General features: G+C 44.7%; 1 protein-coding gene across 5 annotated transcripts in view; it reads right to left on the minus strand.

The window, feature by feature from the left end:
- The window catches only part of dock3 (dedicator of cytokinesis 3), a 965,674-nt gene that overhangs the window by 533,788 nt on the left and 415,566 nt on the right, over window positions 1-16,320 (minus strand). The window lies entirely within an intron of this gene.

The raw sequence follows: 16,320 nt of genomic DNA on the forward strand, positions 1-16,320 counted from the left end.
CATGTTTGACACTGGAGAAGCATGTTAACCTGCTTGAGTAGTGCTAAAGGAGATCTTTTGTTTCAACTTTTCACATATTCAATTACTCACTTTGATTGTCCTTTTTCAAGATCACGAGCAAGTCTCTTCATACGTATGCAATTTATTACTTTGCTTCGGTAATTTAGTTTGGTTTAGAATGCATAAGTAGATTAAGGTTGAATTTTCCCAAAAAAAAACTAAGGGCAGAATTTTCCCCCAAAATTTCTTAGGATGGAATCTTACAAAAAAAATTCAAAGGGTGGAATTGTATGAAAAAAATTCCCAAGTGCCGAAGGAGTGCGAAAATAGGAGAGAATTGTGCCAATTCTTTGGACAAGTTTTCAGAGAGCCAGGATACCCCCTAGTGGGGGGGGTGGAGCCTAATCTCACCGGGGATGCAGGTTGCTGAGTTCTTGGGGCACCACTGTACAGACACCCCTGTATTCGATGTCAGTGAGGGGAGGGAATGACTCCTGAACACACCGGGACCTGCCGCTGATCTTCCTCTCTGTGCCAGTCTCTCCTTTCTGGACATCGTCCCCCAGTGCTGTTCACTGTCCCCACCGCAATCAACCCCCCTCTCTGCAGAGTCCCCATTCCCGGCTCTCCCATCATGGACCTATCTCCCTCAGGCACTGCCTCCCTGGCAATGCCATTGCCAGGGTGCCAAGTGAGCACTGTCAGCCTGGCACTGTCCAACCAGCACTACCCAACCCTGATATCAACCACCCAAAGTGCTTCAATGGCCTCTGATCTGGCAGTAAGGCCATTACATCAGGTCCCCATTGCTAAGGACCATATGTGATTCTCGCCCATGAGAACCTCGACCGCGAGGGGGTAAGTCCAAGTGAATCACAAATGATAATTACATAACGTCATTAATATTAAAGGGTACGAAGTTGATTTTGCTTTCAAATCAGTGTTGATGAGGTCACGAGAGGTGAAAAGCCAGGCACAATCCTGATTTTTAGTGTCACACCCTATCTTACAGGCTTGCCTTGCTGATCAACCAGCAGATCGAGCTGGAAAGACTGCTGCTTAAGTACTGAAAGGGAAAATTGGAGAATTTCGTACAGTTTTTTGGGCAAGTTTGAAAATGCAATTTTATGACACTCTGTTTTCTCACCAATTTTCGTGAGGGTGGAACCTAAGCTCACCAGTCAAGCCAGCTGCAGACTGTTTGGGGCGCTTTTGTACAGGTGTCCTCATCTTTCAGTGAACTGGGAAAGTTCCTGCCGCGTCCCACATCAGCGGTGGGAGTGTAACGCTTCCCACCCCCCATGGCAACATAGGTTCCCGGCATCAGGGCACCGATTTGATTAATTGTTCTCATATGTATTAGTAAACAGTGGAAAGTATAAATATTGTTTCTTACATGCTGTACAGACAAAGCATACCGTACATAGAGAAGGAGAGGGTGCAGAATGTTGTGTTATAGTCATAGCTAGGGTGTACAGAAGGATCACCTTAATATGAGGTAGGTCCATTCAAAAGTCTGATGATAACAGGGTAGAAGTTGTTTTTGAGTCAGTCTGTACTTGTATCTTTTTCCTGATGGAAGGAGGTGGAAGACAGTATATCTGGGGTGCTTGGGGTCCTTGATTATGCTGGCTGTTTTTCCGAGGTAGTGGGAAGTATAGACAGAGTCAATGGATAGGAAGCTGGTTTGAGTGATCGACTGAGCTTTGTTCATGACCCTTTGGAGTTTCTTGCAGTCTTTGACAAACCAGAAAGAATGCTTTCTATGGTACAAATGTAAAGGTTAGTGAGTGTCATAGCAGAGATGCCAAATTTCCTTAGTCTCCTGAGAAAGTACAGGGGGCGATGGGCTTTCTTAATTATAGCATCGGCTGGAGGGACCAGGACAGGTAGTTGGTTATCTGGACACTTAGAAGCTTGAAGCTCTCAACTATTTCCACTTCATCCCCATTGATCTAGACAGGGGCATGTCTTCCATTATGCTTTCTGAAGTCGATGACTATCTCCTTCGTTTTGGCTGACATTGATGGAGAGATATCTGTCGTTGTACCAGTTCACCAAATTCTCTATCTCTTTTGCTATACGCCGTCTCATCATTGTTTGAGATCTGACCCACTAAGGTAGTATCATCAGCAAACCTGAAAATCGAGTTAGAGGGGAATTTGGCCATACTGTCATAGGTATATAAGGAATATAGTAAGGGACTGAGGACACAGACTTGTGGGGCACTGGTGTTGAAGATAATTGTGGAGAAGATGTTGTTACCTATCCTTACTGATTGTGGTCTGTGGGTTCAGAAATCTTGGATCCAGCCGCAGAGGGAAGAGCTAAGGCCCAGGACATGAAGTTTGGAAATGAATTTTGTAGGAATAATGGGTGTTGAAAGCTGAGCTTTAGCTAACAAATAGGGGTCTGACATAGGTGTCTTTGTTATCTAGGTGTTCCAGCGTTGAGTGTAGGACTAGGGCGATGTCATCTTTTGTGGACCTGTTGCGGCATTAGGCGAACTGTAGTAGATCCAGGCAGTCTGGGAGGCCAGAACTGATTCGTGCCATGACTAATCTTTTGAAGCACTTCATAATGATGGACGTCAGAACCACCAATTGATAGGCTTAAGGCAAACTGCCTGACTTTCCTTTGGACATCCGTCTGATGACCCCCATCAAAACCATCCCTGCCAATCTTCCCCCTTGCATGCCCATTGCCAATCACCAACCCATAAGGGATGGGACATGTTAATGTCATGCAAATAATGATAATTCATATTTAAATTGGCTTCATGTCTTTTCTGGGCACAAAGTCGATCCCACTGGTCAAACAGTGCCGGTAGCATTGTGTGCGGTGTGAAAATGGCTGCAAACCCGATTTCACACGCTGCTTGCAACCTTACCAGCTCCCGGTAAGATTGCAGCCTAAGTGTCATAACGTTGAGAAAACAGGAATTTTCCACAATACTTCAATACTTTGTAGGGGAGTTGGATGCTTGGTGCAGGCAGCAACTAAACATGCCGGGGAAAGTGACTGCAAAGCACTCAGTCACCATGTTGCAACGGAGCCCCAGTATCTCAGCAGAGTGCACTGAGAGACCCCCTCACATCCACCACAGACATCAGACCCCGCACCCTCCACTTGCCCCCACCCCCACCCCTTGTCGGCAGCATGTTCACCATCATCAGGGCATCAGGGTGCTCCTGATGGGTCCTCTAGCTGAACCCTGACATGCTCTCCCATCATGACCGCTGGCATTTCCCCCAGTTGTGATCCTTCACATGCCCCACAACCATGACCCCCAGCTTTCCCCCGTCATGACCCTCTATGCGATCTGACACTGCACGATCTAGTCAAATACTTGCTCATAAACTTCATGCCCTTTCTGGCATGAATGCTACTTTAAATATGCTAATTGGATTCGCACCCTTTCTCGCATGATCCAGTTCACATCATTATAAAGGTGCTGGGAGGATTCCAAACTGTTTGGTGCCAGGCATGAAACCAATGTTTAGACCTGCACACTATTCTGGATTGGAATGAACTGCATTAGGTGTGGCGAGGTTGGAGATTCGCCGACTAAATCTCCAAACACATCACAATACTTCTACTTCCTCACAAAGCATGGGTAAATGCGGTTTGATAACTTGCGACAATGGTGCTCAGTTGGTGCCAGTACCTAGATAGCTTTCATAAGGTTGGTCTACTTGCTCGGTCAGGCCTTCATTCTTCAACTTAAGTTTGGTTAGACTCAAGGCAGAGGTGAAGGAGGCTGTACCTTTGATTGGGAGGATTCAAAAAGAGAGGTTTCTGCTAGCATGTAATACGTTGATCCAATTCTGACTTGTGTGACACCAGATGAAATACAAATCTCAGGTGACTCCTAAAAAGAGTCCTATCAAAATTCAAATAAACACAATAAGGACTTACTAATTGCAAGACAAAACTATGACTAATAGCAGAACAGTTTTTTTTATAAAACATTTACATAGATGCTTGAAGAAGTTCAAACCATGATGCATTAACTCTTCAGGAACTAATTCAAAGTCTCAGTTGAGAATCTGTGAGGGCCTAAATGGGCATATCAATCACAAACTAATGTTGAACAGATGTTGGCTGTATTCTAAAATATGAGACTAAAGAGCAGTTGATTCAGTAGCACGATTTCACAAATAGATTATGTTTTTTAAAATGAGCTCTCAGTGGATGTCTTGCATGAAGTAATCAAGGTATGGGAGGCATGGTGGCACAATGGTTAGCACTGCTGCTGCACAGTACCAGTGACTTGGGTTTAATTACAGCCTTGGGTGACTGTCTGTGTGGATTTTGCACATTTTCTCTGTGTCTGCATGGGTTTCCTCAATGTACTCCAATTTTCTCCCACAGTCCAAAAATGTGCAGATTAGATGGATTGGCCATGCTAAATTGCCTCTTAGTGTCCCAAAGTGTGTAGATTAGGGGGATTATAGAATCATACAATCCCTACAATGCAGAAGGAGGCCATTCAGCCCATCAAGTCTGCACAGATCTTCCAAAACAGCATCTCACCCAGATCCTCCCCTCTGCCCTATCTCATAACCCCATGCATTTACCAAGGGTAATCTTTTGACACTAAGGGGCAATTTAGCATGATCAATCTTCCTAACCTAATCTTTGGACTGGAGGAAACCAGAGCACCCAGAGGAAATCCACCCGGACACAGGGATATTTACAACTGTCTCAGAGGAGTATAATCAATAAATATCTGGTAATGAGTTTGCTTCAGACATATTGGCCAAATTTTACCACCCCGCCCGCCACAGGAATTGGAGCAGACGAGAGGCAGAACATGAAAAGGTCTGTTGACATCAGGTAGGATTTTACGGTTTCGGGACGAGCGAGGCTTTAAATTCCCGCCCATTGTGCAGAATTTTCCCAAGTGTCTCAATGGTGAGAAAAATGGGTGAACTGTGCCGGTCTCTCAGGTGTGGACTGCATCGTAATCTTTCTACATTTGGTCACATTTTGGGAGAGCTGTAATTCCTTAGTATTAGGGTGAAAAAGTGATCCTTGATATTTGGTGCTATACAACAATAGTGAGTCTCTGACAGCAACTGAAGACACTGAGCTGGATTTTGTCATCACTTTGGGAACCATTTCCCAACATTGCACTTCTGACTTTTAAAAGGCAGCACCCATTCACTGGCGTTTTGGTTCTGGGAATTAGGCATGAGCTGGAGACTCCTGCAGCAGGGCTGAAACAGCAGTGGAAGCAAGTGAATGGCAAGGCTACCAGATCAGAAAGCCTGATAACTGTATCTATAGAAAAAGGCTGAACAGATGACCAGGCATCTGTTTTACCAAATGGCAAACGTTTTTCAGGTCAATGACATTTCGTCAGAACTGAGAAAAATTAGAGATGTAATAACTTGCAAGCAAATGAAAGGGTGGGGGATAATGAGTTGAACTCCAAGACTAACTAATAGATCCAACTGTGTGGACAGACAGTTGTTTGCATAGCTTGAAGGATGGCTAACTTTGTTTGATTCACAGTTTTATGAGCTTCTAATGATGTTATCGTTTATGATTCAGTTTTTCATAACCTGTGTGTTTATTTGGACACAATTAGGAGATGTTAAGTGGATTGAGGTTATAGAGCCATAGAGGTTTACAGCAGTGAAACAGACCCTTCAATCTATCGTGCCTGGGCTGATCATCAAGCACCTATTCTAATTCCATTTTCCAGCAATTGGCCTGTAGCCTTAAATGCAATGGCATTTCAAATACTCATCTAAATACTTTTTAAGTGTTTTCACTTTTTCAGGCAGTGAGTTCCAAATTCCCATTACCTTCTCAGTGGAAAAGCTGTTCCTCCTATCTCTTATAAATCTTCAGCTCCTTAACTTAAATCTATATATTGTGATTGACCTCTCTGCCAAAGAGTAAAGTTCCTTCCTATCCACCGTATCTATGCCAGTCTTAATGTTATATACCTCCCTCACATTCTCTGATCCAAGGAAAACAATGCCAGCTTATCCAGTCTCTTGAGAGCTGAAACTCTCCAGCCCAAGCAACATTCTTTAATAGAACTTTCACTCCCTGGGGTAGAAGGGTCCGCTCCTGTTATCAGGGGGTGGAAATGGCAGAAGGGACAGAGAATGATGCAGGCTTTTATGCTAGCAGGATTCCCCAAATGATTGACCCTGCCTCCTAATGACGTAACGAGAATCCCTCCTTTAAAAGTTGGGAATCCAATTTGCATTCATTTATATATCACAGTCAGGTCTTCGTGCCTGATAGACCATCCACATTAAACTGCACAATCATGTGGGCAAGAGGACATGCCGAATTGAATCATGACAGGTCTCTCATAATGTTCACCTGATCAGCAGAACCAACTAGAGATATTCAGGAGATTACAACCCCCAGGGGGAACAGGGTCATATCCAGGCACTGGTGGTCGTTTTGTGCGAGTGGGGACATCCAGGGCAAGGCGCTATGGGGAGTGGGGGGTTCCATTTTTGTTTCTTTAAATCTGCATCTCATCTTTTAAAAACTAAAGCTGCTGGTGGGGCAGGCTCATTCAGAACCCACCTCACCAGCGTGATTTGTGGGACCTGCCTCTTCACTTTTTTTGGCAAAGTATTTACTTTGGGAAAACTTGGCAGCACTGCTGGCTGGTTACCCTCCACTATTCCAGCCTGAGATGACACTTTGCACGGCAAAATTCTGTCCGTTTGACAGTTTTATAAGAATGTAAGAGGAGAAATTTTCAAAGGGATGTTTGAAGGGCTGGTTGTTTTTCCTTTCCAAAGCATTCAAAGACTTGCCAGTTTCATTGGTAGCACACTTAATGCGGATCAGAGGTGTTTTCCTTCACATCTCCTATAAACCTCCTACTCTTTAACTTAAATCTATGCCCCCTGATAAATGATCCCTCTGCCATCCTATCCACAATATCTTTGCCCTTCATAATGTTATACACCTTGAAGGCTAAGCAGAGGTCAAGACATTAACTCAACATGGAAGTAAAACCACAGTGTCCCCCACATGCATGCATATCTGATTCCCCATATAGCAGAAGGCAGAAGCAGACTTTATCCACTAAATAATTTACTTTAATGCATCTGAACCCTTACACATTACTTGTCAATTTAATAGTTGAATAATAGCTCGAAACCAAGCAGACCTTTTAAGGACAGAGCCCTATGATCAATCGCTACATTAAAAATATACTTAATGGAATAGTAATGACAGTTGTAATTGGCAATGGCTTAACTTACCTGACTCTACAACAAGCTATCTCAAGGATCATAAACTGATTTACCTGAAATGATTTCTACAGCCTTCTGTATTCACCTGCCTCCATAAAAATAGTGGTGACAGAGAAAGCTAAATTTTCAGCAGACATTTAAATAGCAAACCTGATGGCACTTTAAGTAGGCATAAGTTGCTATATGTTTTCCAACTCAGGAAAAACAGCAGATGGCAGGAATCGGAGGGCAAGTATAAAATGCAGCCCCTCATCTTCCATTTCATCTATCCAACTTAGGTTTGCTCAGTATTGGGAGATGGCAATTCAGCTTATCAAGCAATCTGTGTTATGTGATGCCAGTATTTCCTTTGTAGCAACCTAATGCCAATCAACGTGTGCTCAATACAAGACATGTATATAGGTTTACTGCAGTTCACCAATCTTACCTGTGTTAGCAACGATAACGATTGTGAATATAAATTGCATTTTACCTGTTATTTAAGGCTACAGGCATATCTTGTAGAAAATCAAATTATGGAAGTGCTTAGGTTTGGGTTCACACACTGTGGGCCCGATTTTACCAAAAATTCGCGATAAGTTCGGGCGTCGGGCCTGTAATGCAATCGGCACCCGAAACCAAGCAGATCGCGCCTTTACCGACACCCGATTTGGGCGCCGATCCAGTCCACGCCCCAATCGGGCGGCCCAACGATTTAAATGCATTAGCATGCTGCATTTAAATCGATTTAATGAACCGTGTGCCCAACTCTACCAACAAATCCCATTTTACTGTCTTCAGATCCATTTTGGATCCGCGCTGTTGTCAACCTGCAGAATAAAAATCCGAAGCCGATTCCTATTCTGCAGGGGAACTTCCGAAGCCCATCCTTCTCGAAAACCCTTTGCAGACCTCCTGCTAACGACCCCGGCAGAACCCCTATTCGGATCAGAGCCCCGCCCCCCCCCCCCACCCCCGGCAGAGCACACCACCCCGCGATCCACCCCCCCCCCACCAGGAGGCAGGTCACCCCTGCGATCAAACCCCCCCCCCCCTTGGCAGGGCACACCCTCAACCTACCTTGATTGCTGCTCTCTCTCCACCATCCTTCTGACCTGCACTCGTTCATGTAGAGATGCCAGCATTGGACTGAGGTAAACACAGTAAGAAGTCTCACAACACCAGGTTAATGTCCTGTTGGATTTTAACCTGGTGTTGTGAGACTTCTTACTGCACTCGTTGTACAGCCTGCAGCACCTTCCTGGACTTCCGCTGGCATCTGCCAGAGGAGGGGTGGGGCTCAAATGGATCTCTGGCTGGAGGGGGATGGTGGAGGATGGGGGGAGGATGGACTTGGGAGAATCCCCACCACCCCCCTCCCCCAATCAGGATCCATCTGAGCCCGCCCCCCTCCTCCGGCAGATGCCAGCGGAAGGCCAGTAAGGTGCTGGAGACTGTCCAACGAATACAGTAAGAAGTCTCACAACACCAGGTTAAAATCCAACAGGACATTCACCTGGTGTTGTGAGGCTTCTTACTGTGTTTACCCCAGTCCAATGCTGGCATCTCCACATGAACAAGTGCAGGTCAGGAGGATGGTGGAGGGAGAGCAGCAACCGAGGTAGGTTGGGGATGTGCTCTGCCGAGAGGGAGCTGCCTCCCAGGGGGGCATCTGATTGGGGGACATCTGCCGGTGGGGGGGGAGGACCTCCCAGGGGGGTCCGACTGCGGCTCATCCTACTTCCCTCTGCGCCCCCCACCCCGGCTCTCTCTGCTGGATTTGTTTTTCACGCCCGGGAGCGCTGTTTCAGACTTTTTGTTTGAACTGTGCATGTGCAGTTCAGAGCTCCGATCATCTCAGCAGTGCTAAGCTCTGCCCACAGTGCGGACCAGATCAGAGCTGGCAAAAAGCAGATGGGCGCGTTGGAAGGAGGATTCCAGGCTCGGATCCATTTTACATCCGGATCCGGCCCTTAGTCTCCGATTGGTAAAATTGGGCCCTGTATTGCATGAAGCAATGCCAAAAGACATACCACACAATAACAACCAAGCTGATGCACACTTCAACTGTGCTCTCATTCTGAGCACATTAATACTCTTTTGTCTCCTTAATTTGTTTTCTACGTGACCTTTGACTGAGGTGTTACTGCACAACCTAACCAGCGCATTTTTAATTCTTCTTGTATACCTGCTCTAGAGTTATATTTTCTGCAAATTTATTGGCTGGTTTTGGCTGGGTCACTTTAGACTGCTGGAAATTAGGAAATTAAATATAAAAAATTCAAACTGGCTAAATTAACATAACGACTACCTAAATCTATCTAATCTTATCCTGTGAAGAGACTGGAGGTTTTGTCCCAGATCCTTTGGTTACAAGAAATTTGATGTGAGAATCAAAGATGCTTTAGCTAGGGATAAAACAAGTCTTGGCAATGATTAGTGTTTCAGGAACATTAAATGACTGAAAGTAGAAGACTACAAATTAATGTCACAATAGCAATTTGTGTTGTTTATTAAATACATGGTTTCCCCACAGACAATCAAGATCAGTTATTATTACAGATGCCCGGAATGCAGAACAAAGAAATCACATTATAAAAATAAGCCACACAGGAGAATGTTAGCCTGAAAGTGAGAAGTGGGAGCAAATGACACATTGGAGGAGGTGTGGAACAGTCTCGGTGACAGAGATGTGGAACAGTCTCGGCAACAGAGGTGTGGAAAAGACTCGGTGACACAGGTGCGGAACAGTCTCGGCAACAGAGATGTGGAACAGTCTCAGCGACAGAGATATGGAACAGGCTCAGCAGTGGAGATGTGGAACAGGCTGGGCAGCAGAGGTGTGGAACAGGTTCGGTGGCAGAGACACAAAAAAGGCATGATAGTGGAGACCTGGAACTTTCTCAATAGTAGAGGCCTGGAACATGCTCAGTAGAAGGTGCATGAAATAAGCTCAGTGGCTGAGGCATGGAGCAGATCCAATAGTGGAGGGCAGTATGGATGCATAGCAGATGCACAAATATTCTGGAGCTTTACTTGGTTGCTTCTGGGATCAAGGAGCACCAGCATCTCATTTGAAGAAGTTGCCAATGAGTGATTTACTTGTATTTCTTTTATTCACTGCTCATGGTGGAATCTCTACATTGGAGGGACCAAACTCGACTGGGTGATTGCTTTGTAAAACCTCTGTTCAATCTGCAAGCTTGACCTGAAGCTTCCAGTTACTTATCATTTTAATTCTCTGTCTTGCTTCTGCTCTAACCTCTCTGTCCTCAAGCTCAAGGAATTCACCTTTCAGTTAAGATACCAGAACCTTCTGGACTCAGCTAAGTTCAATAAGCTGCTGCAGCTCAATAGACCAAATCTACATCACAGTGTTTTTTTTGGAGTTTGAAACAGGCTGTCTTCCCTCTATCCCCATTTTGCTTCCTTTTTCTTTCTGGGTTTTCGTTTCTCCTTTTTTGGCCAGATAACAGCTGTTCATGATTCTGTCATTCAAGCCTTCTCAAGACACACCTTTTGCAAAATGCAGCCTTTCCAAAGAAGACTCATCAATGACTTGAAAGGTTAATTCTGTTTTTCTCCAAAGATGCTGCCTAACCTGCTGTATATTCCAGCAATGTCGGGTAAAATACAGGTATGCTGAAAGGAGGTGCAGGACAATAGTGGGAGCCAGGAAAATGAGAACAGAATAAAACAGAAGGGAAATATCCAGCCATTGTATGGCAGCTCAGTTCTGAAACGAACTTCTGAGTTGTGGACACTATGCAAAAGAAATGTGGGAAATGTATTTTACACTTACACCGACTTTTTGAATATACAGTATTAGGGGATGAAAGAAAATATACCTAAATACCAGCTACAATGCTATGTGCTGCAAAGTTATCTTCACTATTTCTCTGTTTCTTTTTACAGTCACATTGGTTTGTGAAAACGTAAAAGCAAGGGATTATTCAAAGAATAACAGTAATAGCCTGGGGACCTGGCAAAGATTCCTTTCCCAACAAACACCACTGATAAATTACTGGTTATTTATCTCACTTGTTGGCTGTGAAATTTTGCTGTGTGCAAACTGAGCATTGAGTTTACCTGCAATGGATACATTCTAAAAATAAGTAATTTGTTTTGAAGTACCTCATGATGTCCTGAGGAAATGACAAAGTACTGTATAAATGCAAATTTGCCCTTTTCACATGCATCTATTTATAAATGTCCATGAAGTATCTTGCTAGTATTTTGATGATGATTCTCTAAACCATTCTCTAAAGAGTGCATTTTTGCATCAGATGGAAACATGCCTTGCCATAAAATATGCACATTAAATTATCACAAGGAATTTATGTTAAATTTTGATTCCTGTTAAAAATTGCTAAACTAATGGCGAAATCATTGTGGCCATTAGTATCTTGACATTAGTTTTTATTTTAACTTGACCTGATAATTAGGCATTAAACTGTTTCTGTTATTCTACTGAACAAATTTGATATTGTTACTGCATCTCAGAGAACACCTCTCAAATAAAGTTCATTATCTTTGTCCTTCCCTTTATATTGCCCTTCTCAAGTCAAGAGCCAACAGAACTTGTCTTGTTTTTGGCACCTCCAATCTCTTCCTGCAATTTCTGGAAAATGGCTGACCCTTTGAAGTCTATGCTTGTAATGGCTGGCCTGCTGAAGTCAATAAGAGTGAAAGAGATTGATTTAAAGTCGTTGGCTGGAATTCTCTGGTGGCCATTCATGCCGGTGGGATTTTCCAGTCCTGTGTGCAGCGCACCCTTACACGTGGGTTTTCTGCCGATGTGGGTTGACATCAATGGGAATTGACAGCGGCGAGACCAGAGAATCCCACTGCTAGCAAACAATGCGCCATCTCCCGCAGGCGGGAAACATGCAGCTGGGAAGCTGGAGAATCTTGTCCATCATGTCTCAGGATACGCTAAAGCTCTTTCCAATTCCCTTCCTGCAACTGGTGGTGCAGACTTTTGTCTGTTTCCATAGCTAATGATACATGAAACAGGTTGCTAGTCTATCAGAGGCTTATAGCTTGGCCACTCCACATCAAGCATTGCTCCCACTCTTAACTGCAGCCAATGGAATGATTTGCAGATTGATACTCAATTGTTTGGCCATGTTATGAAAGCACCTTCTTTGGCCATCAAGTCCTGGGTGCAATTTAGCAGCTGCGCTAATTGCAGATGCATGTCCCGTAACGGCTGCTGAACTACACGAGCAGCCAAAAACAGGATTTGAATCATAGAATCATGAGAATTCTACAGTGCAGAAGGTGGCTATTTGGCCCACTGAGTCTGCACCAACCACAATCTCACTTAGGCCCTTTCTTCATAACCCCATGTATTTACCCTAGCTAATCCCCCTGACACAAAGGGGCAAGTTAGCATGGCCAATCCATCTAACCCGCACATCTTTGGACAGTGGGAGGAAACCCATGCAGACACGGGGAGAATGTACAGACTTCACACAGACAGTTACCCAAGCCAAGAACCGAATCTGGGTCCCTGGTGTTGTGAGGCAGCAGTGCTAACCACTGTGCCACCATGCTGCCCATTTGCAACAGTGAGATTTCAGTTTGGGATCTTCCCACTTCTCATTACATGTTCAGGCTCATTCCCAGGAAGGGCACGAACCTGATTTGCACTGTAATATAATTAGCAGGCTTGACACCACTAGTTCCACCCTCAAAGTATCTTCCCACAAAGCCATCATGACAAACTACTAGCTTTCAAAATCCAAAATCAGTCATGATGACCATGCTGGGGATGACTGCCTTGGTAGTGAGGGACATGTCCCTGGCAGTGTCAACTTAACAGAGGAAAGGTCGAGCCCTCTGGGAATCTCCATTTTAGGTCCCGATGCTTGTTTGGGGTCTTCCGTATCTGTGGGAGGATTGGTGGGGAATTTTATTTTGCACAGATTGGAGTGCTCTTTAAAGAAGGCATGCCAATTTTTGTAGACTGAGTGCCAGAGAATTGGACTAGGAAACACAGCTGTGCAGCTGGAGAGCTACAGATCATTTTTCAGTTTGAAACTGACACTCAGATAAATTCTGGGATAATTCCACCCCTAGAGTGGGACTCAAACCCAGAGCCTCTGGCTGAGAGGCAAGGAGAATATGGGGATATAGCCTGAGTAAGATTCTCTGTAAGAGTTGGCTGAATGGCCTCTTTCTGACTGTGAGGATTCTATTAAAAAGGGTTAGCACTGCTGCCTCACTGCACCAGGGACCCAGTTTCAATTCCAGCCTTGAGTAATTGCATGGGGTTTGCACATTCTCCCAGTGTCTGCGTGGGTTTCTTCCAGGTGCTCCGGTTTCCTCCTACAGTCAAAAGATGTGCAGATTAGTGGATTGACCATGCTAAATTGCCACTTAGTGTCCTGAGATGTGTAGATTAGCAGCTACATGTGTAGAGTGATGGGGATAGGGCAGGGGGTTGGCTCGGGTGGGATGCTCTGTCTGAGAGATGAAGCAGACCCGATGGGTTGAATGGCCTCCCTTGGCACTGCAGGAATTGTATGATTCAATGATGCTTCCCACTGCACCACAAGATCTCCAAAGCAAAATAGGTAGTCAGTTAGCGCCACGAGGCTACGTGTTTTGGCTATTGTTACTTTTTTTTTATTAACAATCTAGATGAAGGAATTGCGTCTAAAATGGCAGACATTGCCAAATTGAAAGCAATGGCAAATAATGAATGTTCATATGCACACAAGCATACTGATTTTTACAAGTAGACAGAAAAATGGAAGCTACAATATGATCAGGTTCTAAGATTTGCCAAAACATATAGGGGTGGAGAATAAACATTTTGGAACACACCCTTTTTCACAACTTAAAACTGAAAGATGTGCTATGGATTGAGTGATCGTCACTTGTTGATAGCCACTTGGTACCCTCTTCATGCTTGGTCCTTAGAGGAAGTTGACTAGTGAGAGGGGGAAAGTTTAAGGGAGATGTGCAGGGGAAGTTTTTCATGCAGACAGTGGTGGGTGCCTGGAACGCGCTGCCAAAGGTGGTGGTGGAAGCAGGCACATTAGCAACATTTAAGAGGCATCTGGATGGGTACATGAATGGGGAGAGAATAGACGAATACTGGTTGAATAGGGCAGAAGGCTTTTTTTAAGTTTGGTTAGGGCATCATGATCAGCACGGGCTTAGAGGGTTAAGGGCATTTGTACTTTTCTTTGTTCTTTATCTCTTCCTCGCTGCCTTCTTTCCCAGTTATTTTAGCATCAACTGCAAATTTTGCTATGTTACGCTCTGTGCCTGCTTGCAGATCATTTATACAAACGGTATACAGTTGAGGTCCGAGGACTGACCCCTGCGAGACCTTGCTAGCTACATTTTGCCAACCAGAGAAACTCACTTACCCCAACCCTCTGCTTTCTGTCAGTCAACCAATCCTCAATCCAATCTATACTTTATCCCAAACCCCTGTGATCTCACCTGGATCAGTCTTTTATACAGCACTTTGTCAAATGCCTTCTGGAAGTGGAGATACACCACATCCACAGATTGTCCTTTATCAATCTTGCTGATTTTGTCCATAAGAACTCAAGCAAGTTTGTCAAGCATGACCAACCCCTCATAAAACCATGCTGACAGTGGTGGATCAAGCTTTATCTTTTCAAATGCTCAGTCATCTCCTCCTTAATGATTGATTCCAGCAACTTCCCCACCAGAAGTCAAGTTAACTGGTCTATATTTTCCCTACTATTTGCCTCTCTCTCTTTGAATAGGGACGTCACATTAGCATGTCTCCAAACCACAGGAGGAAGGATAGCCAACATTACAGAATGTGCCATATTTGAGGAGGAGACCACCAAGCTTACTGGGAGAACAGTGTTCATTCATATAGGGAAAGTGAAATCAGCTTTTTCCAGTAACCTGGTACAATTGAGGCCTTCTTGAGTCGATCACATCCTGACCTTCACAGTGAGTAACATGTAATCTCGTATTCTGCCTGCTCATGAACTAAATCTGTTTTCCCTCCCTTATAGGCACCAGCAGGTACAGGCAGAGGAGTAGAACCATCATAAGCCAACATGGCTCCTCAGTATCCAACTCACATCAGAGGAAGATGTTGAGGAGCCATCTGAGGAAGATCTATCACTGCGTTCTCTCACACCCTCCACCAACACAGAGACACACACCTTGGCGGGTCATTGTTTTAGATTAGCCTCTCACTTTCCAAAGAACATCGCAACTGACATGTCTCCACAGCAGCTGCAGATAGTGACAGCTCAGGTTTCTGGAGCTCGGAGAGCTCCTGGAGATCAGGCATCTGCTGCTTCTGAGTCAGATGATAAGTTTCTATGAGCAGCCATCGAGACCAATCTGGAGCTGTAGCGACAGGCGCAGAAAATCTGGCAGAGCTGCAAGAATCATTCAGTAGACTAGAATGAAGCATGGAGAAGTGCATTTGCGTTCTGTCTGATAGTATGGCTCCAACATGTGAGCATCTCAGTGTGTCCATTGGAAGTGTGGCGACTGACTTGGGGATCTTGGTTTTGCCAGATTTGGATTCGGAGTTGCACTCTGTCACTATAGGCACTGGTGAGATCAGCAACTAGGTGAGAGCGTGGCGGTGTGGCTTGACTTCCCTCCAGGTGCCTTATCACCAAAGGAGAGGCTTTTGGGCACTCAAGGCAGGATGAGTGTCAGTAGAGCTCCCCAGGGCTTCCCCATAGCTACTCAGAATACCCTCTGCCTATAACCCCATCAACTCCAGCTGTCAAGGGTGCATCAGTTCCTGAGCGGGAAACTCTTATAAGGCTGGGCTCTCCATGTCATGGGCCACCTGAGAATGTCTGTCAAAGTCATCACGGACAGCAGGATGCAGCAGTCAGCAGCTTGCCTCTAATTCTGCTGCAGAAGTTGAGGCTGCATCCAGGCATAGTGTAAGGGCTGGGAAAATGAAGAAATATTAACTTCATTTCTGGGTCACAGGTGTTTAATCACTGTATAAATCTTGCAGTTTTGTAAATAAATCTGACGTCTAGGAGAATGGTTTAGTCAGTTGGAGTTGTCATGCATATTCATGTATGTACCCTCTTATTGTGAGGGTGAGCCATCCTTCCTTTGT

This window comes from Carcharhinus amblyrhynchos, chromosome 3, assembly GCF_965287045.1.
Source record: "Carcharhinus amblyrhynchos chromosome 3, sCarAmb.v2.hapA, whole genome shotgun sequence".
Classification (NCBI taxonomy): Eukaryota; Metazoa; Chordata; class Chondrichthyes; order Carcharhiniformes; family Carcharhinidae; genus Carcharhinus; species Carcharhinus amblyrhynchos.